Source organism: Carassius gibelio, chromosome B4, assembly GCF_023724105.1.
Source record: "Carassius gibelio isolate Cgi1373 ecotype wild population from Czech Republic chromosome B4, carGib1.2-hapl.c, whole genome shotgun sequence".
In the NCBI taxonomy this organism is placed as follows: Eukaryota; Metazoa; Chordata; class Actinopteri; order Cypriniformes; family Cyprinidae; genus Carassius; species Carassius gibelio.
Genome location: NC_068399.1, coordinates 7,810,450 through 7,838,068, shown reverse-complemented (window position 1 = coordinate 7,838,068; position 27,619 = coordinate 7,810,450). Strand labels below are relative to the sequence as shown.

The window sequence follows — 27,619 nt, the reverse complement described above, 5'->3', positions numbered from 1 at the left end:
CACTGTTTCCATCCAATGAGTCAAAGAGAATAAAATCGTCACTTACTGATAAACTGGCACAATAAGCACTAAGAAAATTGGAAAAAGCCACTGGATATAATCATTTTTCCTGTACAGGTGGTGGTCATATGATTATAATATCATCAAAAAGTTGACTTATTTCACTAATTCCATTCAAAAAGTGAAACTTGTATATTATATTCATTCATTATAAACAGACTGATATATTTCAAATGTTTATTTCTTTTAATTTTGATGATTATAATTGACAACTAAGGAAAATCCCAAATTCAGTATCTCAGAAAATTAAGGATATTACTTAGGGTTTTTAGAAATCTTGGCCAACTGAAAAGTATGAACATGAAAAGTATGAGCATGTACAGCACTCAATACTTAGTTGGGGCTCCTTTTGCCTGAATTACTGCAGCAATGCGGCGTGGCATGGAGTCGATCAGTCTGTGCCACTGCTCAGGTGTTATGAGAGCCCAGGTTGCTCTGATAGTGGCCTTCAGCTCTTCTGCATTCTTGGGTCTGGTATATTGCATCTTCCTCTTCACAATATCCCATAGATTTTCTATGGGGTTAAGGTCAGGTGAGTTTGCTGGCCGATTAAACACAGGGATACCATGGTCCTTAAACCAGGTACTGGTAGCTTTGGCACTGTCTGCAGGTGCCAAGTCCTGTTGGAAAATGAAATCTGCATCTCCATAAAGTTGGTCAGCAACAGGAAGCATGTAGTGCTCTTAAACTTCCTGGTATATGTCTGTGTTGACCTTGGACCTCAGAAAACACAGTGGACCAACACTAGCAGATGACATGGCACCCCAAACCATCCTGTGCCTCTCCTCTCTTCCTTCTCTTCATCAGAGAACATAACTCTGGACCACTCAGCAGCAGTCCAGTCCTTTTTGAAGTTAGATGCTTTTGACGCTGTCTGTTGTTCAAGAGTGCCTTTACACAAGGAATGCGAAGCTGAAACCCATGTCTTTCATACATCTGTGCATAGTGATTCTTGAAGCACTGACTACAGCTGCAGTCCACTCTGCATTTTTATCGATTTTTATCATGATTATTTGTTATTTTGGTTTTACTATTTTACAAGTTGTCTGAGCATGACAGCCAAACTAATTTCCCTATTATAAAGACAAAGTCTTTCAAGGTAAAAAAAAGAAAAGAAAAAAGAATGGCACATATTTAGGACACAGAGGGTGAAGACAAATATCTTTGTACTTATTTTTTAATAACAAAGATTAAAGAATGACAAATATACACATTACAACAACACATAATACAAACAGTGCTTTATTTTCCGGTACAGTAAGTGTATTTAACAGGAGCATTCAAATTGAATTAATAAATATTAAAATAAAACACCATATAAACTGATTCCTAAAGCAACTGTATTAAATTTCTTCAGTCAAGAGCAGTGAATGATGTTTCTCTTTTTGTTGTTTTATTAATTTCAAATAGTTCTCCTAAAAATAAAACTTCTGTCAGCTGTCATTTCTGTCATAGTGTTTTGTTTTTATACCTCCATTTACCCATTAAAAAGTGCTTTTAAACCTGAATAAGTTTCTTTCTTCTTCTGAAAATAAATGCTATTTTGAGGAACGTGGAAAACCAAACAGTTGCTGGTCCACAGTAGCAGCATTTCCACTGTCGGGCCAGTGTGAGCCAGGGCTTAAAACGGGCCGGACGGGGCTAATAGCCTTGGGCCAGTAGCACCGAGGCCAGAATAGCGCAGCATTTCCACAGCAGACACCTGAGTCCAATTAACAGTGCAATTATTGTGATGAAGGGACTAGGCTTTGTGGGAATTGTAGTGCCTGCAGTGAGGTGCCTATGGGGAAGTGAGCCCACTAGTGGAGACTCAGGGAAACAGAGACCAGACAGCATGACACAAATGACCTCTTGCTGCTTCTGTCCAGTGAAGTGCGGCACGGTACAACTCTCGGTCATTGTTGCTAATCAGCATCTGGGTTAAGTGTGAAAGTGATGCCTGTAGGTGTGACCTTCCCTGATCTCTGTGATAATGAGTGATGGAATAAGAGTTGTTGAAAATCTGAGCTAAATCCTTTACCGGCTTACATCATTTGCATACTCTATCTTCTAATGACAGACTCCTGAACTCTGTATAAAACTACAGTGATGTAGTGCTTTAGTCAGTCTTGATGACTGCAGCGCCACACAGAACCATCTCAATCAAGAACCTGATGAAGATTCACTCCGTCTCCTGATCCTCAATCTTGAGTTATTTGGATATCGCAGGTATTTTGTCTCAAAACTATAACTTCACTTATATAATAAAATCTATTTGTACTTTTTAATACCTAATGAAGGATATACTTTTACAGTTTGTGTTTTTAATAAACTTAATTATATATATTTAATAAACTAAATTATATTCTTCTTAATCTTATATTTATAAACTGGACATCATAACAAGGATGCCATAGTTTTGCTGGTTGATGAAAGCAAACATGTACAACTTAAATCAGCGAACCATATTTCTTCTGAAAATATCACAAATGTATGGAGCCCCTCTGGTCCCACTTTGTCAAAAAACTATCTCATGTGTAATATAGTTTGCTGCAGTTCTGCTTCTATTTATTTACTAGTACTGTTCATCACAATAAATTCAATTCTGTTAATACAGTAATGTAAATCTTGTAGGCTGCATATCCATATTTCTTTATAATTCTATATCTTATAAAGGCCACAAGGAACTGAAGATAAACTTTAAACAACGTAATTGAGGTCTAAGCAAGCTTTATTTTTGTAAATTTTTTTCTCAAGATGTGTTTTACATTTTCACATTTCCCAAGTTCCTGTTTATATTATCTCTAAGGCAAAGTAGGAACTGATGTTAAGTTTAAATAACATAATTGGGCTAAAAGCACACTTTATTTTTAGTTTTTGTCATTTTTTTCCCCAAGATGTGTTTTACATGTTCACATTTCCAATGTTCCTGTTAATAAGAGGCACATAGTTTGAAAGGCCCTCTTTGTTATTCCAGTAAAAGGATTCTACCCCAATTAGTCATGTATGTTGATAAAAAATATATTTGTACACATTATATACAAAGCTTTCCTTTTTTGTATGTCTTTCCCATTGCAATTTTGGAACATGTTGTTGTGGGACAATTAAACCATTCCCTTGTTAAAACAACTATCTTCACTACTGACTGGTAGAATACAAATCTCAAATGTTAACTCTTCAATAAACACATTTTTTTTAGTTATGTGGCTCTAACTCACTGTTAATTAGCTCCCTAAGTGTTATATGTACAAGTCCACTGCAGCAAACACATCAATTTTAAGGTTCAAATCATGCTCTGACATAAGATGAACGTGTTAATTATGTCTTCATCGCATTGAATGTCCTTTAAAACACAAACTTCTAAACAGACTTGAACCCTCTCTAGATGCACTGGATGCATGTGGTCTGTGGCTCCATATAGATGAGATACCACTTACATGATGGATGGTCGGCCATGTGGTGACTGTGAGTTGTGGACAGGCCATATTCTGTTATTGTTCCAATCTAAGAAAATCTCATCAAGCTCTTCCTGTAAGGAAACGTATTGTGTCTAGCAGGAAAATCGCACAGAGCATGCATCATGGATCCAGGGTAATCAAATCACAGAAAATGTGCAATGAATAGAATTTGTATAAATTAGACATTTTTGGTATGCATAATAAAAGTTATTAAATTATAAAATAAAAAATACACTGAGGAGGCGCATTAATAAAAGAGGTGAACCAAGTTACTATTCCATGTTAGAATATAGGTGACATCTGGTGGACAGACAACATTTTGTGACATTTGCTCATATCGAATGGATGGACCGAATGTTATTTTACTTTTGATCTGACCTATTTCAGTTTATAATAACTAACTATAGTTAATTCTGCCCTTAAACACCAGGTTTATGCTATAGTTAAATCTAATAAAGTGTATTGAATATGATCAGGTTTTTGTTTGTTTGTGTGTGAGTGTGTGTTTTGAAGCCCTGTGTGGACAAAATCTCAAAGCCTTGCTCCATTCAGATTAAAGTAAAAAATGTTTTCAGATAAACACTTGCTATTTTTTCTTGTGTTAATCAGCTATATATTTTCAGTTCTCATAATCGAAGGAACAAAATGTGTAAATTATTGTTGGTTTAAACCACCTACACAGTATTCCTTTTTCAGTAAACATATTAAGAAAACTTTTGTAACTTTTAATGCCTAGACAAATAACTTTGAATACAGACATTATAAATTATGTCTCTGTCCACAAGTGGGTGAAATACTGAATATCAACAATAGATTCACAATATAGATTCACAATCCTGCCTGATTTAACGATGCTGATTTTGAAACACGGACTGAAAGAACGGAGCAAAGCGGCTAGTTGACAGACTAGCTAGCAAGCGGCTGGGGTAACGACGCTACCTCGAAGCGTCCGAAGAAGGCATTGACAGCCGAGGAGGGTGACGACATTAAAAAATCTTTGGACTTGTCTGAGGAGATTTCTGTTGTGAAACTGCAGCAAAAAGCCATCATGGACCTGGTGGAGGAGGTAAAGGCACTCAGGATCCAGAACGCGGAGAAGGACCGGTGTCTGGTGTACCTGGAGAGTCGAGTGGCGGAGCTGGAGCAGTACACCCAGATAAATGATGTGATTGTGACCGGACTCCGGATTAAACCCTGGTCATACGCTCGGGCGGTGACCGATGACAACGGGGGTGAGCCCGGTGAACAGGAAGTAAATTCCATAGAGCAACAGGTGGCTGCCTTCCTACAATCCAAAGGGATTGAAATGGACTGCAACAACATAGAGGCTTGCCACCCTCTGCCCCGGAGAGATGGTAACGACAAACGAGCTGTCATTATGAGATTTATCAGCCGAAAACACAAAACAGCTCTGTTAAAACAAGGAAGGAAACTGAAAGGATCAAACGTATTCATTAATGAGCATCTGACAAAATGAAACACTGATATCGCCAGAAAAGCATGTCTTATGAAAAAACTGGGAAAAATTCAACATACATGGACATCAAACTGTAAAGTATTTATCAAACTTAATGGGACACCTGAACAAGCCAAAGCCCTTGTCATCAGGAACATCGAGGAACTGGAAAAATACGAATGATCATTACAATCCGGACAGTAAGGTATGATGACTCATACACAACACACCATAATGACTCGGTCTGACAGAAGTTATTCATCTACATCTGGAGGCATTGGAGATAAAACACAGAGGATTGCTGATCATGAAAAACTTGAATTGAGAACATTTCAATACACTGATCATAATTTACTGGACATGGAGCATGACATAGACACGGACAATAATTTTTTCTCTTAATATTAACAACAACTGTTGCTACTACACAGATGAACAGTACAATTTGACCAATAAAAAGGATAGCAAATTATCAATGATCCATTTTAATAGCAGGAGTATGTATGCAAATTTCAATAACATAAGGGAATATCTTAGTCAGTTTATAAAACCATTTAAAATTATTGCTATATCAGAAACATGGATCAATAAAGATAAAGGAATGGATTTTGAACTGGATGGATATGAATTTAACTGTGTAAATAGAAAGAACAAGAGTGGAGGAGGAGTGGCTGTGTATGTAGATAAAATGTTAAATTATAAAGTAGTGGAAAAAATGACAACTGTGATTGATAACTTATTAGAATGTATAAAAATTGAAATATATGAAGAAAAAAGTAAAAAATGTAATAATCAGCTGTATATACAGAGCACCAGGCTCTAGTATCGAAGCATTCAATAACTGGATAGAGGAAATGTTTTCAAAAACTAATCCAAAAGTTGTATTTATCTGTGGTGATTTAAATATTGACATGCTTAATCCAAATAAGCACAAAATGATTGATGAATTTACTAATACAATGTACAGCATGAGTTTATACCCCAAAATTACCAGACTGAGTAGAATAACATCCCATTGTGCTACATTAATCGATAACATATTCACTAATGATATTGACAATAATACAGTGAGTGGACTATTAATTAACGACATCAGTGACCACCTACCAGTTTTTACTGTTTATAATAACAATAGCCAGAGAAAACAGCCAGAAGAAAAACTAAAATACAGACGAGTAAGGACAGCGGAAAATATAACTGCATTTAAGAACAATCTACTAGCACTAAATTGGAAAAAGGTATATAATGAAAGTAATATTGATAGTGCATATGAAACTTTTTTAAGTATATTCACGTCATTATATGATAAAAATTGTCCAATAAGACAGTACTACAGAAAACAAAAATACAAAGATCAACCATGGCTCACAAAGGGATTACAAAATTCCTGTAAAAAGAAAAATACACTATATAGAGAATTCATAAAACGAAGGACTAAAGAGGCAGAAAATAAATACAAAAAATATAAGAATAAGTTAACCAATATTATAAGGGCATGTAGGAAAGATTACTATAGTAAAATATTAGATAATAACAAAAACAATATTAAAGGAACATGGAACATATTGAATAGCATTATTAAAAATGGTTTGAAACAAAAGAGCTACCCTCAATATTTTATTGATAACAATATGAAAAAAGATAATATGGATGATGTGATAAACAGTTTTAATAATTTTATTGTAAATGTTGGACCAAGCTTAGCAGAAAAAATTCCTGATTCACTGTTATCCGTGGATTGGGAGGATAATCTCATAGTGAGAAATCCGTGCTCAATGTTTCTTACAGCAGTTGAAGAAAAAGAAATAATACATATTGTAAATAACTTTAAAGGTAAAACATCTACTGATTTAAATGAAATTGATATGAAAGTTGTAAAAAAGGTCATTGATGGGATTTCAAAACCACTTACATACATCTGTAATTTATCATTCCGAACTGGTAAATCTGTAATTTATCATTCCAAACTGGTAAATTTCCTAATAAAATGAAAATAGCAAAAGTTGTACCTTTGTATAAAACTGGGCATAGACACCACTTCACAAATTACAGGCCTGTTTCTTTACTTTCACAATTTTCGAAAATACTAGAAAAACTATTCAATAACCGATTAGAAAATTTCATAAACAAATACAAATTACTTTCTGACAGTCAATATGGATTTAGAGCAAACAGTTCAACATCACTGGCACTAACTGAATCAATTCAGGTGATCATAGAGGCAATAGACCAAAGACTGCATTCAGTTGGAATATTCATAGATCTTAAAAAAGCGTTTGACACAATCAATCATGAAATATTAATCAATAAACTGGAACGGTATGGGATTAGTATTGCACTGGGTGAGAAGTTATTTAAGCAACAGAAAACAATTTGTGAAATTGGGTGAATATTCATCATCATGCTTGGACATTGCTTGTGGCGTCCCCCAGGGGTCAGTATTAGGTCCAAAACTGTTTTTACTTTATATCAATGATATATGCAACATTTCAAAAACATTAAAAATAGTATTATTTGCAGATGACACTAGTATTTTCTGTTCTGGGGGAGATTTGCATGAACTACTGGGGAGGATTACTTCTGAAATGTGCAAAATGAAAATGTGGTTTGATAGAAACAAATTATCATTAAACTTAAGTAAAACCAAATTCATATTATTCAGTAATTGCAATAAGAATACACAGGTACAGATACAAATAGATGGGGTGGGCATTGAAAGAATAAATGAAAATAAGTTTCTTGGGGTAATAACTGGAAGTCACATATAAAATATGTTCACAGCAAATTGTCAAGGAGTATTTCTGTTCTAAGTAAAGCAAGACAAATTCTGGACCATAAATCACTCCACATTCTCTATTGTTCATTGATTTTACCATATTTACATTACTGTGCAGAGGTTTGGGGCAATACTTATAAATGTTCAATACAATCACTATTCATATTGCAGAAAAGAGCCATAAGAATAATACATAATACTGGTTACAGAGAGCACACAAATGTACTTTTCTTAAAATCAAAAATATTAAAATTCATTGATCTGGTTCATTTTCAAACAGCACAAATCATGTACAAAGCAATACACAAAAAACTTCCTGGAAATATACAAAAATTGTTTTTTAACAGAGAGGGGGGTTATAACCTGAGAGAGGAGCTTAATTTAAAACATCAGCGGGTACGTACAACAATAAAAGGTTTTTGTGTTTCTGTTTGTGGAGTGAGGTTGTGGAACAGTTTGGGTGTGGAGGTTAAGCTATGTCCAAGTATGACCCAGTTTAAGAAGCAGTACAAACATATTGTTTTCACAAGGTATAGGGAGGAGGAAGGGATTTAGCAATCGGTAAAACATAATTTATGTATTTGTTTTCTTAATTTTTTTATTTTCTATTTTTTGTAGATAGGTATTATGTAAATATGTTCATTAGGGAAAACTGATTGTTTAATGAATAGTGGAGAAGGGGTAGGTTTTAATAAGCTTATGCTTCATCCTACTCCTTTTCAGACATGTTGGTTTCATATTATTATCATTAATTGTTTGGTTTGTTTGTCTTTTTATTTTCAGTTTACTTTCTTTTGTTACTTGTTTTATGCTTATGTTCAAAATAAAGCATTCATTCATTCAGTATCTCAACATAAATTTAGACATTTATTAAGCCTGCTTAACTCCACATAAAATTGGCAACTACAGAGTCCTCTTAAAGACATTAATCAATCAAGGCAGCTGCGATAAATGAGATCTCACCTGGATTTTGCCAAGGAAACAGAACTGGATCAAGGATTTGCCCAAATAATTGGCTGTGAAGTGCCCATCCTCTCTCAGTTTGTCAAAGAGGTCTATCCAAACTTGGACACATTCACTTCGCAGAGTGAGCCACTGTCTTTTGATGTGCTGGTTTTCAGAGCTTTGACCAAAAGTTACATGGTCCATTTCTGGTTGAACCTCAGAAAGCCAAAAATTTTGCATCTCAGCCAAATGAACATTTTCTGTTCCTAAATCTAGCCTTACTCTAGCTGGACACCCACAGCTTTAATTACTGAATCCATGAAGTATCCAGCTATAAGTCTTGAATCATCAAGTCAAGTCACCTTTATTTATATAGTGCTTTAAACAAAAAAGATTGCGTCAAAGCAACTGAACAACATTAATAAGGAAAACAATGTAAAATAATGTTAAAAAGCAGTTCATCGTTGAATTTGGTGATGTCGTCATCTCAGTTCAGTTTAAATAATAGTATCTGTGCAATAATTTGCATTCAAGTCAACGATATCGCTGTTAATGAAGTGACCCCAACTAAGCAAGCTGCTCTCTTTATGGTGCGAGTATGCTCATTATACCATGGTGTCAGACTGTTTTCTTTAACCTTCCTTAAGCATAAAGGAGCAACTGTATTTAAAATGCTAGAAAAGAGAGAGTCCATAGTTTCTGTTACATCATCAAGTTGTTCTGAGGTTTTGGATATGCTAAGGAATTCGGATACATCAGGAAGATTACTTACAAAGCGATCTTTTGAGGTAGACGTGATGGTTCTAGCAAGAAGTAGAATTTACAGGTTTAATTTACAGTATTAGCTATATGAAGTGTGACAAAACAAAAAAAAATCTAAGATATCATCACTTGGCTGCATAATTTCAACACCATTAATATCGATTCCATGTGACAGTATTAAACAGTATGATTTCGACCATGAGTAGGTCCTGAGAAGTGTTGTCCAACCTCAATAGAATTCATAATGTCTATAAATGCTGATCCAAATGCATCATTTTCATTATCAACATGGATATTAAAATCACCAACAATTAAAACTTTATCTGCAGCCAGAACTAACTCGGATGTAAAATCTGCAAACTCTTTAATAAAGTCTGTATGGTGCCCTGGTGGCCTGTATACAGTAGCCAGTACTGTATGGGATTTATCATTAACATTTGTTTCTCTGGATAATGTTATATGAAGCACCATTACTTCAAATGAGCTATACTTGAAGCCTGTCCTCTGAGAAATCCTGAAAACATTGTTATTAATTGAACCACGTGGCTCATGGGTAGATTTGTTTAAAATCAGGTTTTAGCCAGGTTTTTGTCAAACAGAGCACATCTAGATTAGGGACCTGATATTTAATAAGCCAAGCAATTAAATTGATACTCTTAATTGTTTTGGACTTTTTTTGTATTTTCTAGTTTGGGGAACAGACACAGTCTCTATAGTGTGTTATCTAGGTGAAGGAGCCTCTATGTGCTGAGAATTAACTGAATATTGTGACTTGAGGTCGGTTTAGCCAGTCTGTCTGCTTCCTGACCTGGGCCCCAGTTAGTCAAATACAAACTCTAAGACAATGTGTGTGCGTTTGCTCAGAGCTATTCCATGCTATTCCACCAATAAAATCAAGAATTTTGCCATTAGTAAAACCACATTTAAAATACTCCTTAATATGTTCACAATTCATCGGACCCTCAGTGTTGTATCTTGTTAGATCATATGGCTGTAGGTCAGCAAGTCATAATTTAGATTTTTAAAATCTCATAATTGAGGGTTTTTTTTCATAATTTCAACTTTTTTAATCTCATAATTGTATTTTTTTAAGTCAATTTCTATTTAACTAGTCATCATTTCAAATTTTTAAGTCATAATTCACTGCAATTTTCTGCCTAGTTGCCAGGGGGCAACCATGAGCAAGATCTCTGTTCTTAGCAATCATTGTTGATGACACTCACCTGTGTAGGGTCCTATATAAGTTTGCCTTTAACTAATCAACTAATTGCCCAATTGCACAGCCTTAAGAGCGTGCATATCATGAATGCTGGGTCTCATTTGTTTTCTGAGAATCTACTGAACCTACTGGTAACTTGTTTGCCACGTAGCAATAAAAAAATATACGAAAAACCTTGATTATTCTGGTTAGTCACATTGTACTGCTATTATTTTGAACAATACTGTACCTGTGTATCCAAATGCATATTGTGAGTCTATTAAGCCATCGTGCTTGTTTTATTTTTCTCTTTTTTTGACATTTGGAAGCTGTGCTTCTGTATTTTGTTGCTTTAGCCAATGCTTTTGGTTCAGTCTTGAGCCTACCTACAGTTTTGTTCAAAATAATAGCAGTACAATGTGACTAACCAGAATAATCAAGGTTTTTAGTATATTTTTTATTGCTACGTGGCAAACAATTTACCAGTAGGTTCAGTAGATTGTCAGAAAACAAACAAGACCCAGCATTCATGATATGCACGCTCTTAAGGCTGTGCAATTGGGCAATTAGTTGAAAGGGGTGTGTTCAAAAAAATAGCAGTGTCTACCTTTGACTGTACAAACTCAAAACTATTTTGTACAAACATTTTTTTTTTCTGGGATTTAGCAATCCTGTGAATCACTAAACTAATATTTAGTTGTATGACCACAGTTTTTTAAAACTGCTTGACATCTGTGTGGCATGGAGTCAAGCAACTTGTGGCACCTCTCAGCTGTTATTCCACTCCATGATTCTTTAACAACATTCCACAATTCATTCACATTTCTTGGTTTTGCTTCAGAAACAGCATTTTTAATATCACCCCACAAGTTCTCAATTGGATTAAGGTCTGGAGATTGGGCTGGCCACTCCATAACATTAATTTTGTTGGTTTGGAACCAAGACTTTGCCCGTTTACTAGTGTGTTTTGGGTCATTGTCTTGTTGAAACAACCATTTCAAGGGCATGTCCTCTTCAGCATAGGGCAACATGACCTCTTCAAGTATTTTAACATATGCAAACTGATCCATGATCCCTGGTATGCGATAATTAGACCCAACACCATAGTAGGAGAAACATGCCCATATCATGATGCTTGCACCTCCATGCTTCACTGTCTTCACTGTGTACTGTGGCTTGAATTCAGAGTTTGGGGGTCGTCTCACAAACTGCCTGTGGCCCTTGGACCCAAAAAGAAAAATTTTACTCTCATCAGTCCACAAAATGTTCCTCCATTTCTCTTTAGGCCAGTTGATGTGTTCTTTGGCAAATTGTAACCTTGAAAATAGATTAGCTTCACACAGACGTCTTCTAACTGTCACAGTACTTACAGGTAACTCCAGACTGTCTTTGATCATCCTGGAGGTGATCATTGGCTGAGCCTTTTCCATTCTGGTTATTCTTCTATCCATTTTGATGGTTGTCTTCCGTTTTCTTCCACGTCTCTCTGGTTTTGCTCTCCATTTTAAGGCATTGGAGATCATTTTAGCTGAACAGCCTATCATTTTTTGCACCTCTTTATAGGTTTTCCCCTCTCTAATCAACTTTTTAATCAAAGTACGCTGTTCTTCTGAACAATGTCTTGAACGACCCATTTTCCTCAGCTTTCAAATGCATGTTCAACAAGTGTTGGCTTCATCCTTAAATAGGGGCCACCTGATTCACACCTGTTTCTTCACAAAATTGATGACCTCAGTGATTGAATGCCACACTGCTATTTTTTTGAACACATCCCTTTCAACTAATTCAACTAATTGCCCAATTGCACAGCCTTAAGAGCGTGCATATCATGAATGCTGGGTCTCATTTGTTTTCTGAGAATCTACTGAACCTACTGGTAACTTGTTTGCCACGTAGCAATAAAAAAATATACGAAAAACCTTGATTATTCTGGTTAGTCACATTGTACTGCTATTATTTTGAACAATACTGTACCTGTGTATCCAAATGCATATTGTGAGTCTATTAAGCCATCGTGCTTGTTTTATTTTTCTCTTTTTTTGACATTTGGAAGCTGTGCTTCTGTATTTTGTTGTTACTTTGTTCCTTGTTTTGGGGATCTCTACAAGTAAAGCTACTTGGAGTTTATACCTCTCGTCTTCTTGTTTTTGTTATTCCTCTGCACTTGCATCTCAAAAAAACCCAACCTTGAGTTAGCTCACTAAGGAAGAACACCAGCTCTGTGTTTAGGAGATCAGGGTACTAACCCTGCCTAAAACAACATTCAAGATTTTTATCTATAACCTCACAGTTTCTGCTTCTGTATTATTACTGCAAGACTGAACCAAAAGATGGACCCAGCAGAGAGTCAAGGCCCTTCATCAAGTGTGGAGAGAATATTATCCAAGCTCACCCATCAAGTTTCTGCTATTCAACATCATGAACAGATACTCACACAAATACTTCAGTGTTTGAACTCTATCCTTGCCCCAAAATCCTCTGGCTCAGGAGGTTCTTGAGTTACCCACACCACCTCCCATCCTTCCTCAACCTCAACCCATTCCAGTGGTTCCTCTTCTTGAGCCCAGACTACCAGGGGCTGTCGAGGCTTTATCACACAATGCTCTCTAGCCTTCCAACTTCAACCCAGTTGTTTTCCTACGGAGGGCAGTCGGGTGGCTTATATCATCACCTTATTAACTGGAAGAGCTTTGGAATGGGCTATGGCGCTCTTGGAAAATCGTTCACCAGTCACTTCTGATTCTGAGCAATTCCTAGCAGAGATGAAGAGGGTCTTCCATCATCCAGGAGGAGGAATAGGAAATGACCAATAATTATTTCAACTTACTCGAGCATGCAGTGTAGCAGAAATGGCTATTGAGTTCCATACTGTTGCAGCGGAGAGTGGCTGGAATTAACAGGCTCTTCAAGCTGGATTTCATCAGGCTCTTGCAACAGAGCTATAAGATGAATTAGCTTTCTTATATCCTGCACATTTGATTCTCTCATTGATGTCACCATCAATGAGTGGACAACCGAATTAGAGATCGGAGGTTTGAGAAACAACCTCTTTTCACAGAGGAACCCATGCAGCTTGGGAAAAATTGCTTATCACAATCTGAACAGGACAAATGTATGCGGGAGCGGCAATGTCTGTACTGTGGTGAACTGGGGCATTTTCGAACTCAGTGCCCTGAATTTGGGAAAAGTGATTTCTCATCCAGAGAGAGGGGGGCTGAGACGAGAGAAATAACTGACCCCCGTTCTTCTGCTGGATTTTCGTCAGTGATGCATTTCTACTGGGGCAATGGTTGGCATAAAGGTTCTGTGTTTATTGACTCTGGCGCTGCTGGCAATTTCATGGACAATACTCTGGCCAAGAGCTTGAGGATACCACTAATAACTCTCTAGTATAAGCTCACTATAACATCTTTAGACTATAGGCCAGGTAATGCACTGTACCATTCCTATTTCAGTTGAAATAGACTCCCATTAACAATCAATGTCTTTTCTCATTATAGACACTCCCGAGTTCCTGGTTATTCTTGGCTACCCTTGGCTTGTTTTTCACAATCCTCAGATTGACTGGCCAACTAGATGTTTCACCCGATGAAGATGTGAATGTCCAAGCGCCAGAATTCTTTCATTCCTGGAGTCTTTTGGGGGGCCTAAACCACCCTGGGACCAGCATGAGTCAAATATGTCAAGAACTAGGGTACTAGCCATTCCACAAGTCAAACACCTCCAGCTCTGATTGTTTCTTCTCCTGACCTATCCCGAGTTCCCCAGGAATATGTCGATCTCCAGGATGTGTTTAGTAAATCCCGGGCCGATACTCTTCCCCCTCACCGACCCTATGATTGAGCCATTGAATTGCTACAAGGAACTGGCCCTCCAAGAGGTAGACTCTTTTCGTTGTCATATTCAGAGACGTAAGCAACGGATTACTACATTTGTAAGGCACAGGAGAATGGATTTATAAGGCCTTCCACTTCACCAGCAGGGGCTGTTTTTTTTTTGTGGGTAAGAAGGATGGAAGTCTTCGCCCATGCATCGATTATCATGGCCTAAATAACATCAGGGTGAAGAAACGATATAACCACTTATGGCTACAGCCTTTGGACTTCCCCAGGGCGCTACCATCTTCACTAATTTATACCTCCGTATTGCATATCACCTGGTGATAATTCGAGAGGGGGATGAATGGACTGCATTAACCCTCTGGAGTCTAAGGGTATTTTTGGGGCCTGGAGAAGTTTAGTCATGCCCTGACATTTGTGCTTTTTTCAGTTTCTTATAAATACTTCTTATAAATACTTTGGGGATTGTGAATGACTTCCTGTTTGTTGTTGGCGCCTGTACTGTGTTTGAGCTCCGTCACTATATTCTCTTTATCGACTATTTTTAACTTAAAAATCAATTTTATACACCATCATTTCCGTTTATATAACGTGTGAATATATATATATATATATATACTCTATTGTATTCTACAACAAAAACAATTAGAGCGCCTCGCTATCACTAGTTTATTTTGATCTCCCGGGTCCTACCTTAATTATTATAAGGTAGCTTATAGCCCGTTAGCATCAGTGGCGCTTACATTGCTAATACTCTATTCACACACATTACCACTGTTGTTCACTGTTACTTGCTTTAATGGCGGATGAATGTCTACCTTTGATTGCAGGTGGGGACTAGTTCGGGCTACATTCGGTGCAGCTCGATCTCGAGGCCATGGAGAAGCAGATTCACAACCTGTAGGTGAGGCAGGCCCAGCTGAGAGAGCAGAGAGACGCGCTGGAATCATCCCGGGCTGACGCGCACAAGTCTGGGGTAAGTATATAGCGTGCTGTTAACAGTCCCACCACGTCTACTCTGTGTGTTTTTCTGCACAGGCCCGGTGCACCCAGGATGCGATCTTCCCAGATGTCCTTCACTCCGGCTCCGGAGACTCCATCATCTGACACGTCCGTGCTACGTTAGCCGAAGGTAAAGTGCACACTCATTGTTTCCCTGATGCTCGTGTTTTCGATGTTTCTATGCAGATACCCGCGATCCTGAAGGCCGACGAGAGCCCCAAAGCAGTTGTGCTTCACGCCGGGGTTAACGACACCACGCTGCGGCAGACGGAGACGCTGAAGAGGGACTTCAGCAGCCTGATCGAGACGGTTCGCAGCACGATGCCCGCGGCGACAATCATCTTGCCAGGACCACTGCCCACGTATCGACGAGGACACGAAAGATTCAGTAGACGTTTTGCTTTAAATGAATGGTTGTTGTCATGGTGTAAAGAACAGAAACTGCTATTTGTTAATAACTGGAATCTTTTCTGGGAGCGTCCTAGGTTTCGCTCTGATGGATTCTCTCCATCAGAGAGCTTCTCTCTCTCAACATCTCCAGGACACTTCGCTCCATGTGACTAGGAAGACAATTCTCAAATAAGTATTATGATGACTTTTGTTCAACCCGCTTAAATGATAAAAGTTCTTGCGCTGTAATAACTATTCAGACTGTGTCTGTTCCCCAAACGGTGAGGTCAAAATATAAATATAATGTAGGATCTAGAAAAAATCTTATCGTGATTAAACCAGAAACATGGAAAGCAAATGAACAAAAACAATTTTTAAAGTTTGGGCTCATAAATATTAGATCACTCACACCCAAAGCAGTTATTGTAAATGAAAATGATCACAGATAATAGTTTTGATGTACTCTGCTTGACTGAAACCTGGCTAAAACCAAATGATTATTTTGGTCTAAATGAGTCTACTCCACCAAACTACTGTTATAAGCATGAGCCCCGTCAGACTGGTCGTGGCGGAGGTGTTGCAACAATATATAGTGATATTCTCAATGTTACCCAGACAACAGGATACAGGTTTAACTCTTTTGAAATACTTCTGCTAAATGTTACACTGTCAGACATGCAAAAGAAATCTAATGTATCTCTTGCTCTGGCTACTGTGTATAGACCACCAGGGCCGTATACAGAATTCCTAAAAGAATTTGCAGATTTCCTCTCAGACCTTCTAGTTACAGTTGATAAGGCGCTAATCATGGGAGATTTTTAATATTCACGTTGATAATACAAATTATGCATTAGGACTTGCGTTTACTGAGCTAATAAACTCTTTTCAAGCAAAATGTCACCGGGCCCACTAATCGTTTTAATCATACACTAGATTTAATTATATCTCATGGAATCTATCTTACTGCTATAGATATTATACCTCAAAGTGATGATATAACAGACAATTTCCTTGTATCGTGCATGCTGCGTATCACTGATATTAACTATATGTCTCAGCGTTATCGTCTGGGCAGAACTATTGTTCCAGCCACCAAAGACAGATTCGCAAATAACCTGCCTGATCTATCTCAACTGCTATTTGTACCCAAAAATACACATGAATTAGACGAAATGACTGACAACATGGGCACTATTTTCCCTAATACATTAGAAGCTGTTGCCACAATTAAATTGAAAAAGGTTAGAGAAAAACGGACTGTGCCATGGTATAACATTAATACTCACTCTCTCAAGAAAGTAACTCATAGTCTTGAACGCAAATGGAGAAAAACTAACTTGGAAGTTTTTAGAAATGCATTGAAAAATAGTATGTCCAGCTATAGACAGGCTCTAAAAACTGCTAGGGCAGAGCATAAATACAAACTCATTGAAAACAATCCAAGGTTTTTATTTAGCACAGTGGCTATCTTAACAAATTACCAGATGCCACCTGATTCAAATATTCCACCAACGTTAAATAGTAATGACTTTATGAATTTCTTCACTGATAAAATAGACAACATTAGAAATACAATACCGAATGTAGATTCTACAGCGTCTAACACTTCAGTTACATCCATCGCACCCAAAGATAAACTGCAGTGCTTTACAACCATAGGACAGGAAGAACTAAATAAACTTATCACTGTATCTAAACCAACAACATGTTTATTAGATCTTGTTCCCACTAAATTACTGAAAGAGTTGTTACCTGTAGCCGAAGAACCGCTTCTCAATAATATTAACTCGTCGTTATCTTTAGGTCACGTCCCTAAACCATTCAAGCTGGCGGTTATCAAGCATCTTATTAAGAAACCAAAACTAGATCCTAGTGTACTGGCAAATGATATGCCTATTTCAAATCTTCCATTTATGTCTAAAATTTAAGAAAAAGTTGTGTCTGCTCAATTGAGCACTTTCCTGCACAAAAATGATCTGTATGAAGAATTTCAGTCAGGTTTCAGGCCCCACCATAGCACAGAAACTGCACTTGTTAAAATTACAAATGACCTGCTTCTTGCGTCAGATTAAGGCTGCATCTCATTTCTAGTCTTACTTGATCTTAGTGCTACGTTCGACACCATAGATCATGACATACTCATACAGGGAGTGCAGAATTATTAGGCAAGTTGTATTTTTGAGGAATAATTTTATTATTGAACAACAACCATTTTCTCAATGATTCCAAAAACTCATTAATATCAAAGCTGAATATTTTTGGAAGTAGTTTTTAGTTTGTTTTTAGTTGTAGCTATTTTAGGAGGATATCTGTGTGTGCAGATGACTATTACTGTGCATAATTATTAGGCAACTTAATTGAAATGGGTATATATTTGTTTTTTTGTTATTTATTTTCAGCAGTGAACCCAATATAACATCTCAACATTCACAAATATACATTTCTGACATTCAAAAACAAAACAAAAACAAATCGGTGACCAATATAGCCACCTTTCTTTGCAAGGACACTCAAAAGCCTGCCATCCATGGATTCTGTCAGTGTTTTGATCTGTTCACCATCAACATTGCGTGCAGCAGCAACCACAGCCTCCCAGACACTGTTCAGAGAGGTGTACTGTTTTCCCTCCTTGTAAATCTCACATTTCATGATGGACCACAGGTTCTCTATGGGGTTCAGATCAGGTGAACAAGGAGGCCAAGTCATTAGTTTTTTTTCTTTTAGACCCTTTCTTGCCAGCCACGCTGTGGAGTACTTGGACGCGTGTGATGGAGCATTGTCCTGCATGAAAATCATGTTTTTCTTGAAGGATGCAGACTTCTTCCTGTACCACTGCTTGAAGAAGGTGTCTTCCAGAAACTGGCAGTAGGACTGGGAGTTGAGCTTGACTCCATCCTCAACCCGAAAAGGCCCCACAAGCTCATCTTTGATGATAGCAGCCCAAACCAGTACTCCACCTCCACCTTGCTGGCGTCTGAGTCGGATTGGAGCTCTCTGCCCTTTACCGATCCAGCCACGGGCCCATCCATCTGGCCCATCAAGACTCACTCTCATTTCATCAGTCCATAAAACCTTAGAAAAATCAGTCTTGAGATATTTCTTTGCCCAGTCTTGACGTTTCAGCATGTGTGTCTTGTTCAGTGGTGGTCGTTTTTCAGCCTTTCTTACCTTGGCCATGTCTCTGAGTATTGCACACCTTGTGCTTTTGGGCACTCCAGTGATGTTGCAGCTCTGAAATATGGCAAAACTGGTGGCAAGTGGCATCTTGGCAGCTGTACGCTTGACTTTTCTCAGTTCACGGGCAGTTATTTTGCGCCTTGGTTTTTCCACACGCTTCTTGCGACCCTGTTGGCTATTTTGAATGAAACGCTTGATTGTTCGATGATCACGCTTCAGAAGCTTGGCAATTTTAAGAGTGCTGCATTCCTCTGCAAGATATCTCACTATTTTTGACTTTTCGGAGCCTGTCAAGTCCTTCTTTTGACCCATTTTGCCAAAGGAAAGGAAGTTGCCTAATAATTATGCACACCTGATATAGGGTGTTGATGTCATTAAACCACACCCCTTCTCATTACTGAGATGCACATCACCTAATATGCTTAATTGGTAGTAGGCTTTCGAGCCTATACAGCTTGGAGTAAGACAACATGCATAAAGAGGATGATGTGGTCAAAATACTCATTTGCCTAATAATTCTGCACACAGTGTAGATCGATTACAAAACTATACAGGTATTCAAGTGCAAGCTCTAAGATGGTTTAGATCCTACCTGTCCGATCGCTACAATTTTGTTTACTTAAATGGGGAGTCATCGCATTTATCATCAGTAAAATATGGAGTGCCACAAGGATCTGTCCTAGGTCCCCTTCTATTTTCAATATACATTTTGCCCCTTGGTAATATTATTAGAAAATACGGAATTAGCTTCCACTGTTATGCTGATGGTACTCAGCTATATATCTCAACGAGACCAGATGAAACCTTTAAATTATCTAAGATAACAGAGTGTGTTAAAAATGTAAAAGATTGGATGACAAATAATTTTCTCAAATTAAATTTGGATAAGACAGAGATATTAATTATTGGACCAAAAAACACTACACAGAATCTTGTAGATTACGATCTGCAACTAGACGGATGAACTGTTACTTCCTCTACAGTCAAGAAAATATGATCATATTACCCCAATTTTACAATCTCTGCACTGGCTACCTATTAAATTCCGTATCAGTTACAAATTATCATTACTTACCTATAAGGCCCTAAATGGTTTAGCTCCTGCGTACCTAACTAGCCTTCTACCACGCTACAACCCATCACGCTCCCTAAGGTCACAAAATGCTGGACTTTTGGTAGTTCCTAGGATAGCAAAGTCCACTTAAGGAGGTAGAGCTTTCTCAGATTTGGCTCCCAAACTCTGGAATAGCCTTCCTGATAATATTTGGGGTTCAGACACACTCTCTCTGTTTAAATCTAGATTAAAAACGCATCTTTTTCGCCAAGCATTCAAATAATGTATCTCTTAAATTGTGAGTGTAGTTGCATCTGATCAAATGTGCATTCTTATTCTTTAGCTTGGGTTAAACTAATTAATTTAACTTTGCTGGAACAGCATTTATGCTAATGATGTCTCTATTTTGTTTCTATGTTTTGCCACGGAAGCTCCAGTCTGGATCCAGAACACCTGAGAAGAGATGATGCTGACCCTCAGAGGACCTCAGATGATGCTAACCCTGAATCAACAAACAGAACTAACAAATATTGCCACAAGTGTGACTGCATCACATAATAATTATTAATTAATAATATTAATGTTCATCGTCTGGCTGACTACGTCTTGTATTATTTTTTCTAAAAATCCTGTCAAACTTGCACAAACTGACAGTCACCACCATAAGCTACTACTAAATATTGTAGAAACATAATTTTCTGTAAAGTTGCTTTGTAACGATTTGTATTGTAAAAAGCACTATACAAATAAACTTGAATTGAATTGAATATCTAAATGGCTAAAGTCTAATTAGCATATGACTGATCTAGCCTAAGTAAGATAACGGTGCTGTCGTTAGCTGCAGGCTCATCCACCTGAGGCGCTGCCGTGGTGGTGCGGTTAGCTGTATGATCATCCACCTGAGGCACTGCCGTGGTGTTGCTGTTGGCTGCAGGCTCTTCCGCTGAGATGCTGCTGTGGTGGTGCCGTTAGCTGTATGATCGTCCACCTGAGGCACTGCTGTGGTGGTGCTGTTGTAGCTGTGTGATCGTTCACCTGAGGCTCTGCCGTGGTGGTGCTGTTGTAGCTGTGTGATCGTCCACCTGAGGCACTGCCGTTGTGGTGCTGTTGTAGCTGTATGATCGTCCACCTGAGGCGCTGCTGTGGTGGTGCTGTTGTAGCTGTATGATCATCCACCTGAGGCGCTGCCATGGTGGTGCTGTTGTTAACTGGACATACCGTCTTTCCAGGAAATTCTAAAAATGTTCAAGTTATTTTTTCTCCATTTGCGCTCAAGACTACAAGTTTCTTTCTTAGGAGAAAAAAATTAAAAAGGTAGGAGAAAAACGTACCTGTGCCATGATATAACATCAATACCCACTGTATTACTGTTATATCATGGCACAGGTATGTTTTTCTCCAACATTTTTTAATTTGATGGGGGCTAGAGCTTCTAATCTATTAGAGAAGATAATGCAGATGTTGCCAATCATGCAAAGATCTAATTAAGGCTAGACCATCACTTACATAGCTCACACCAACCATCTTCTGTTACACCGTCACTATCAATTGTATTCTGAATATTATCCAGTTCATCTGCCTCTAATTCAAACTTATTTCTATTTAAGTCAACAACTGACTTAACTGAGTGTGTAGATTCATAACTAAACAATGCATGACCATTCTTGTAAAATTACTCAATTGATAAAAAATTCTGAGGTTTCAGCTTGATATCTGAACGGTATGGCAGAAACAACTGGATAATACTTTGATAAAACGATTCTGGATTAGTTTCTTCAGAAAAGCTTACATAAACAACTGTGTTCGTGGTCTTTTGGTGATAAAACCACAACCATTGTTTAATTTAAGATTGTTCATTTTTACTTAAAACATGATATTCTGATGCAAATGCTGCCATACATCGTGGGGCACACATCTCTGTTATGTAAATAAATACTATACTGTAAACTGCAATAAACACTTCCTAGGTTTTTCTGTGCATCTTTTGCACCAATATTTCCCTCTTTACATGCTTTTCTTTGTGCATTACCTTACAGCAACCCCATCTCCCTTTCTGACTTGGACATATAAGAAATCATATAGACCACACAAGCATATGTATCAGCAACATACTAGGGGTGTCCCTGACTAAGGATTTTCATAGTTGAATCAGAATTTTCAAATCTTGCTGATATTCGACTGATAGTCGAATCATATGTTTTGGGGGGGGGCAAAATAAATTACCAATTAAAATTAAAATTAAAATACCAATTAAAATAAATTCCAAACCTGTAAGACCTCCTGTCATCTTCAGGACACAGTTTAAGATATTTTAGATTTATTCCGAGAGCTCTCACTCCCTCCGTTGAAACTGTGTGCACGGTATACTGTTCATGTCCAGAAAGGTAATACTCGAGAAGAGTCAATCTTTTGTTCATTATCTGGCTCAGGTCGGCCTACAGTAACACTGTAAGGCTGAATGTCTTTACAAATAAAAAAGGCGATCGCGTTGGTTATTGCTTTGGAACGAGCAGAGGTGACCGCCAGCAGGGAGTGAAAAAAAGATGTAATTGTTTGCTCACCTGGCGTCCTGCTAGTGGTACCACAGCTGCTAGTACTAGCAACAGCGGATTCCGAAGGGGAGGGAGTCTCTGCTGCACTCATATTGTGTCGGCGCTTCAAGTGTGTTGTCAAATTAGTCGTACTGCCTGTATATTTTATTGCGGCGCAACATGTTTTACAAATTGGCTGGGTTTTGTCAAGATTTCCATCTCGCTTATAAAACCCAAAGTGTTTCCAAACACTCGATTTAAAATGACTTGGTGGAAGAAAGAGTTCCGAGTCTGCCATGTTAATCCCTTCTAGGTGGTAACTCTCAGGAGGACACCTCTCGGTCTCCATAGTGTTGTTGTGATATGTCATAATCACGTAGCAGCTGCAGTGGTGATGAGAGAACGCGCTTTCGAAACAGTTCAAAAAGGAGAAGTCAATCTAAAAGTTACATGAAAAAATTTTTGTTCGCTTTATAAATAGTAAAAGAATAGCGCATCTACTAATAATTATATATGTATCAATCGTTTTTTACCAATGCAAATATGTCAGAAATGATGCATCGCAATATGCAAATGCCAACTGTATCTGATGTAGGCTTATTTAAATCGATGCATCGCATCGTAAGCTTATGCCGATTTACCGATGCAAATCAGTGAATCTTACAATCCCTAATATCCACGACCGGAAAAAAGAGTTCAATCTTTTGGCGGTTCTGATATATTCCAGGTTCTTGTGATCGTTCCAGACAATAAAGGGTACCCCCGACCCCTCTAACCTCTAACCACCCTCCAACGCTAACTTGACTGCCAACAACTCTCTATTACCAATGTTGTAGTTATGTTCGGCAGGCGATAAACGACGGGACAAAAACGCACAGGGATGCATCTTGTGGTATGTAGGAGAACGCTGGGACAGCACTGCTCCTACCCCCACCTCTGATGCATCGACCTCCATCACAAACTGACATGATGGATCAGGGGCTATAAGGATAGGGGCTGAAATGAAATGGCCGTTCAGTTAGGCAAACACAGCCTCAGCTGTGTCTGACCACCTGAACGCTGTTCTGGGGGAGGTCAAGGCAGTCAGAGGTGTGGCTAGTTGGCTGAAGTTGCGAATAAAACACCGGTAGAAGTTAGCAAATCCCAGAAACCTCTGTAGGGCCTTAGGGGGAATCTGGGCTTGGCCACTCCACCACAGCCTTAAAGGCCATGTTGCAGGTTAACCACCACCTTCGATTAATGGGTACATACATCACTCAAGATATGTATATCATTTTTAAAATCCTACCCGTGAACTCGTGTCTCATACTAGATCGATGTACTTCGAGTTCTGAGGTCACAGCAAGCAAAACAACGATGGCAGCCCCTACGGATAATACTGCCTACAGATGCAGTGTTTATCCAAGTGGTACATGTTGAAAAAATGATTTTAGGTCAATGTAACGTTGCAATAAAATAAATAATCTAGTTACAATTCCTTGCGCTCAGAAAGTTTGGCGTAACTTGCCTGGAACGGTACAAAGTTTTTAGTTGTTGCAAACGTAGTCGCGTGTGTGTCGCTGTGTTTGGCAGGTGCTTGTGTGGGTGCCGTCCCATGGAAACTACGATGAAAAGCTTGTGCTGTAGGGAAGCGAGTGTGTTTGGGTCGCTGTTGGTCGATATCTCTCTATCTATCTGTCTGTTTATCTATCTAGTCCATCTATATACATATATATATGTATTTATCTATAATCTGCGCTATCTGAATACTCTCGTCTCTCTAGTCACTCTCAGTGCTCTCAAGGCGGGCTTTGGTAAATTCTCTCCCCAACATGACGTGATGCAATGCATTGTGGGGGAAAGGAGACCGCTGTAAGATATTACCTACTTTTTCGTATTATAATCCTTTTTGTGAAACCCAACAACATAAAATACAATGGATAACAGTTTAAATGTTTATTACCAAAAAAAATTAACCCTACAACACGGCCTTTAACCTTCTCAGGGTCCATTCGTATTCCCTCAGATGAAAAGATGTACCCTAGGAAAGGAACAGACTGTGCATGAAAAGCGCATTTCTCTGCCTTGACAAAAAGCCCATTTTCTAGCAACCTCTGAAGCACTCGTCTGACGTGTTGAACGTGCTCCTGGAAAGATGAAGAAAAAATCAATATGTCATCCAGGTGAACATATGTGAACTGATCTACCATGTCTCTCAACACATCATTGACGAGTGCCTGGAGGACCGCCGGGGAGTTGGAAAGCCCTAACGGCATAACCAAATATTCAAAGCGCCCCCAGGGGCTGTTGAATGCGGCCTTCCATTCATCCCCCTTCCGGATGAGAACCAAATGATGTGCATATGCAATGATATGCGTAAATCCAATTTTGTGAAGATTGATGCTCCCTGTAACCTCTCAAAGGATGAAGACATCAACGACAAAGGATAAGTATTCTTTACCGTGATGCTGTACAAGGTCGCAGAGAACCATCCTTCTTACCCACAAAAAAGAATCCCGCCCCGGCTGGAGAAGAGGAAGGGCAGATGAACTCCGTTGCTAGAGAATCAGAAATATATTTCTATATAGCCTCCCTTTCTGGAACAGAAAGTGAATATAAATTGCACTGGAGATGTACCTGGCAGTAAATCCATAGCACAGTCATAGGGACGATGCGGGGGAAGAGAAGCAGCCCGGGACTTACTGAACACTTCCTTCAGGTCGAGATACTCCGGTGGCACGTTGGACAGATTCACTGGCTCCTCCTGCAACACAGAACAAGAAACATACGGAACAGCAGACGAAAGACATGAGGCATAACATTGAGTACTCCAACTGGACACGGAGTTCTGACCCCACTCTATCCTGGGTCTGTGTTTAGCCAACCATGGATGACCCAGGACAATGGGGGCATGAGGTGACTGGGTGAGGTAGAGTGAGGTCCTCTCAGTGTGGTTACCCGAGGTAATGAGCCCAGTGGTTTGAGTAATGCCCAGGAGTTCCTGTCCATTTAGTGCATGAATGGTGATGGGGTGTTCCAGCGCTGTGATGGGGAGAAGTTTGTGAGCCAAAGAGAAGTCCATCAAATTACCCTCCGCTCCCGAATCCACCAGCGCCTGGCCATTGAAAGAGCTGCCTGCCCACTGGAGTCTCAGGACCGACAGGAGGGTAGCATTGAAGGGTCTGGTCATGGAAAGCCAGGGAAACAGGCGGGGGCGGTGCTGGCGCAGTGGGACCTCCCAGACATTGTAATTGAGAGGTGAGCTCGGTCGCCTGCGTTACCAGAGCCTGTATCGACTGACCCGAGGCTCCGATCTGTTCATGCTGACGATCCATGCGGGCGTGGTTACTGGCGAACATCTGTTCGAGACTGGCTGCACTCGCTGAATCCAGGGTGTGGTCAGATGGTTCTGTCATGACTCGAAAGAACAGTCAAGGATTCAACAGCAAGTGAACAGTTTATTAATGACACAAAGAACAGAGGTAGTGTAGGTCCAAAGACCGCAGGCAGAGTAGAAACCAGGCTCGGCAACACAGGACTCAGGGGCAGACAGCAAGCAGGAGACCAGCACACGATCCTCCGAACAAGACAGAAATCCAAACGGACACCGGGAACTAAGGCGAGGAGAATTGACGGAGCGTGCCGACCAGAGAACCTCCACAACCATCTGACAAAGACAAGTCGGAGTGACAAAAAATATATAGGACATACTCATTCAAAACAGCTGGCACTGATCAGCTCATCAGCGGAACCTGAGCCGTGCTGATGAGCCACACATATTCAACCCACGTGCAACCACATAGCGAGGGCGAGTCAATGAATCCATGAACCGTGACAATGTTAGAACAAAAACGGTTTGGTTACCCGTAATCTCTCCTAGCATCCAGATATAATTCAGGCTATACTTTCAGATCTTGAATATATCCTTTATAATTGTAATAATTCTTTGGTGTTCTATAAAAGAGTGTAAATTAACACTAGGCAGCATTTGAACTTTTAGTGATTCATCTAAATTAAAAAAAATTATACACAGGACAACTTTTTTGAGCAATGTTGTTAAACACTTTCCCATTGACAGTGGGCAACAAATTTCTATCTTGATACTTTGGGACGTGATCAACTCTATCCCCTTGGAGTTGAAACTTAGGAAAAAGCAGGGCACATGTGGGCCATTATGTAGTAATTTTAAATGCACTGGTCAAACAAAGTTATGTAATTCCCTCATTATCTTCAGCTGGCATGTTCCCTTGAAAACACAGCACAGTGTCTGTCAGCAGAACCTCTTTTGTCAGTTTAAATAAAGCTCTTTGAGATTTTGTCACTTTAATCAAACTAAATAAGCTCTTTTGCAGTAGAATTATATCTGCACTGTCTTTTTATACTTCACAGGTTTACTTCATCTGCCATGTGCCTTGTGCTGCTTTACTTATCTTTTTTTTTTACATTACCTTATTTGTATTTTTCCATTGTTCTGTTTTTATAATTTAGCTGTATTTATTTTTCTACTGTTAGTTTTATCTGTATGCACCAAGGGTCTGAGAGTAATGCAATTTAAATTCTCTGTATGTGTACTGTAAATGTGGAAGAATTGACAATAAAGCAGACTTGACTTGAGAATGCACTGTTTTACTGTCATTATTGTCTTACATTGTTATTAGCATAACTGTTGCAAATAAACACAAATTTTATATTTTAAAGAGTTTTTAAACTATGCTATATAGAATTTGCCCGTGAACAATTCAGTACCGATACTCATACAGGCACACCCTTATTGCCTGGTCTATCATAGGCTTAAGCAATATAATCACTTACATCCCACATCTTGAGAACATTGGAGTCATCCTCAAGCATAGATGGAGGGAACAAGGATGACAGCAGCTCAACATACGTGGATGCCAATATTTCCTTGAGAATTAGACACTTGAGAATGAGTACCATGATTAAACATGGAATCTAATTAGCACAGCCAAACAATACTATGCATCACTGAAGATAAACTTTAGTTTCTTTATC

General features: G+C 38.7%; 3 protein-coding genes across 4 annotated transcripts in view; 1 reads left to right on the top strand and 2 right to left on the bottom strand.

Annotated features, from left to right (window-relative positions):
• LOC127955956 (zinc finger protein 501) overlaps window positions 1-27,619 on the bottom strand; it is a 315,828-nt gene that overhangs the window by 206,268 nt on the left and 81,941 nt on the right. The window lies entirely within an intron of this gene.
• Window positions 1-27,619, bottom strand: part of LOC127956046 (zinc finger protein 93-like) — a 235,215-nt gene that overhangs the window by 143,344 nt on the left and 64,252 nt on the right. The window lies entirely within an intron of this gene.
• The window catches only part of LOC127955934 (zinc finger protein 658B-like), a 97,830-nt gene that overhangs the window by 28,229 nt on the left and 41,982 nt on the right, over window positions 1-27,619 (top strand). The gene's annotated exons all lie outside the window — the stretch shown is intronic.